This window comes from Hydra vulgaris, chromosome 13 (assembly GCF_038396675.1).
Source record: "Hydra vulgaris chromosome 13, alternate assembly HydraT2T_AEP".
In the NCBI taxonomy this organism is placed as follows: Eukaryota; Metazoa; Cnidaria; class Hydrozoa; order Anthoathecata; family Hydridae; genus Hydra; species Hydra vulgaris.
In genome coordinates, this window is record NC_088932.1 from 43,104,147 (window position 1) to 43,107,385 (window position 3,239).

The window sequence follows — 3,239 nt, forward strand, 5'->3', positions numbered from 1 at the left end:
ATTTGAAGGTACTGCTGTATTTATTGAAAAATAATTTTTTTTCGAATGTTGTTAATGTCAAAGCACCTGGTGCTGGCATTCGGTTTAGAAATGAATTATGCGAAGAAATCCACTCAGTTGGTGATCAACAGTTACAACTGCTACGAGATATTGCTGAACTGTCAAATTTTATGAAACCTACAGGTAAGCGTGTAAAACACGCTTACCTTTAGGTTTCATAAAATTCAACTTACTAAATTGATATTACAACTTTAATATTCAACTTACTAAATTGATATTACAACTTGACATTTCTGTTGATGGTATCGATGGTCATACTTGTGACATATGTTTTAGAGATATTTCTACTGATGAAAAAGAACTTCTGAATAATATACATGATCTTGAAAGCTCAGTTAGTAAATCTACATTAGTGGCTATAGTTTACATAGCTGGCTATGTGCAAAAAAGCGAAAAAAAAATTTATGATGATTCTACCAATTATTATTATAAATATGGAAGTTATCTGTATAGCCTAAACAGAGGCGGACTTGAAATTCCTTCTGATGCTCTTTTCTAATGGTCAATATTTTGCTTTTTTTTTTCAAGGTGCTACTGACCCTTTATACAAAACATTTTGTGTTACTCAGTTTTAGTTCATTGCTGCTAAATATTAATTTAAAATCACAAAAAAACAATGCAGAGTATATTCTAATATTCTGCTAAAGAATTACTCACTAATTACCACTCCCAAAATACTAAAGCTATCATGATTTATGTGAAAATTAGTTTTGTAATTTATTATGCTATTTACTTGTTATGTTTTTTATTTTCTCATTAGCCTATATGTCTTTCAATATGTTTGGATTTGTAAATATTTACCCTGTTGAGATATATTGATAAAACTTTTTTTTTGCTTGAATTAACTTTTGTTGGTGTTTTTTATTGTTGGTGATTTTTATTGTTACCATTTTTAGCAAAAAAAAATTAAAAATACAGTTATCTTTTTAATATATAGATATATACTTTGTTATGGTTCTGCTTGTTATTGATACTATTTAATATTACATAAATATTCTTAATGAAATTTGAAATACGAAAAATATGATTATCTTTTAACAACTTTTTGGTTTTTTTTTTATATTTCCGTCTTTACTAAAGATTATTATTAGAAAACATAGACTGCCATTACACCCTACCTAATATAAAAATATATCAATATAAGTAAAAGTGAAAGTTTAATCGGCCTTCAGTTTTTACGGCATTTCGCGATGTCAAGGCCTGTTATTATAGAAGGCCGTGTGTGTGACGAAAAAGTAAAGATACTTTTGCATCCAGTGGCTATTGCACCCAACGTCTACATCATTGAAAAAGTAGGTTTTTACATTTTTGTTTTTCTTTTTTTGTTTAACTACTTATCCTGATTGATCACTTTTTTTCAGGATTCTCCTCATGGGTTCAAGCTCATTACGCATAATATGTGTTCAATTACGCATAAACGTTAGTCATTGTAAGTAATAAATTAGGAAATAATTATTTGTGAAATATTGTAGTCATTAATGACTTCAACCTGGCTAATAATTAAAATTGCTCGACTAATAAGGTTCCTTATTAAAATTGCTCTCTCTCTCTCTCTCTCTCTCTCTCTCTCTCTCTCTCTCTCTCTCTCTCTCTCTCTATCTCTCTCTCTCTCTCTCTCTCTCTCTCTCTCTCTCTCTCTCTCTCTCTCTCTCTCTCTCTCTCTCTCTCTCTCTCTCTCTCTCTCTCTCTCTCTCTCTCTATCTATATCTCTCTCTCTCTCTCTCTCTCTCTCTCTCTCTCTCTCTCTCTCTCTCTCTCTCTCTCTCTCTCTCTCTCTCTCTCTCTCTCTCTCTCTCTCTCTCTCTCTCTCTCTCTCCTCTCTCTCTCTCCTCTCTATATATATATATATATATATATATATATATGTATGTATATATATATATGTATATATTTATATATATTTGTATTTATATTTTTTTTTTTAGAAAATGTTTGAAGAAAGTTATAAGATACTAAAAACCTTGGTATTATGCAAGCCGAAGCGATTTAATTAATTCAATCACAAAAAACGGCGTGTAAATCGGAAAAGAAAAAATAATTTTTTTAATATTCATTTTGGATGTATTGATTAATAGCATTTATTTTAAAATAAATTCATTTTGCAACACGTTTTTTAATTTTATAAAATTTCGTCATAATAGTTAATGGTAAATCCCACATAGGTTATAGGTGAAAAACATCACATGTAAAAGATCAAAAATGCTACACATTTTGAATACCAAATGGAATAAAGTAGCAAATACCAGATTAAGTTAAGCCTCTCTGAAAGCTTCGATGATTGATTTTAAATTACTATTTAAGTAATTTTTAAATTAAAAGAATTTTAAAAATTATCATAGAAGCATTCGGACTTTTATTTGTCTAGTATTGACTACTTTTATACCATTTGGATTAAAATATGTGGCATTTAAGATCTATAACATGTAGTATTTTCCACCTATATCCCATGCAAGATTTACCACATAAAACCCATGTGGGATTTACCATATGAAACCCACATGGGACAAAATAATAATCCCCATATGGGTTACATATGGTAAAAACCCACGCGTATCCCATATGGGATTTACCATATGGAATCCATGTGGGATTTACCATATGAAACCCACATGGGACAAAATAATAATCCCCACATGGGTTACATATGGAAAAAATCCACGCGTATCCCATGTGCGCTTTTTCACTGGGTTTATCGGTATCGAAATATTGTTTTTATTGATGAAAGTCCATTTAATTTACACATGCTTCGCAGTCATTCATGAGCAAGAAGAGAAGTAACACGAAACCCGATCATTTGCCCTAGGCAGCGTAACGTGTCAATGATATTGGTCGTCAACTGTTTAAATATTATTCACTGCGAAGCTGTTAGTGTTTCAGTCAAAACAAATTTGTTTCAAGAATACATTGAAGAATTCACCCTGGTGATGGATAATGTCAGAATCCATCATAATGTTGAAATGAGGGCTCAGAACATTCAAATAAAATATTTGCCACCATACTCACCATTCTTGAATCCGTGTGAAGAGATTTTTTTTATCTTAAAAATAACGTGCAAAGAAATACGGTCCCAGCTGGAAGAAATGAACTACTTACAAGAATGCGTGAGGTATGCTTATTTATTCCTAATGTTAACTTATCGAACTATTACACACACTGCGAAAGCTTTTGTGAAACGTGTC

The 3,239-nt window shown here is 30.9% G+C and overlaps 1 long non-coding RNA gene across 1 annotated transcript; it reads left to right on the forward strand.

Moving 5' to 3' along the window:
* The first annotated feature begins 897 nt into the window (after positions 1-897).
* Positions 898-2,158, forward strand: LOC136089243 (uncharacterized). Its single transcript, XR_010642889.1, has 3 exons — positions 898-1,352; positions 1,422-1,489; positions 1,986-2,158. It is a non-coding gene; the product is annotated as an uncharacterized LOC136089243 (long non-coding RNA).
* Positions 2,159-3,239: the final 1,081 nt, after the last annotated feature.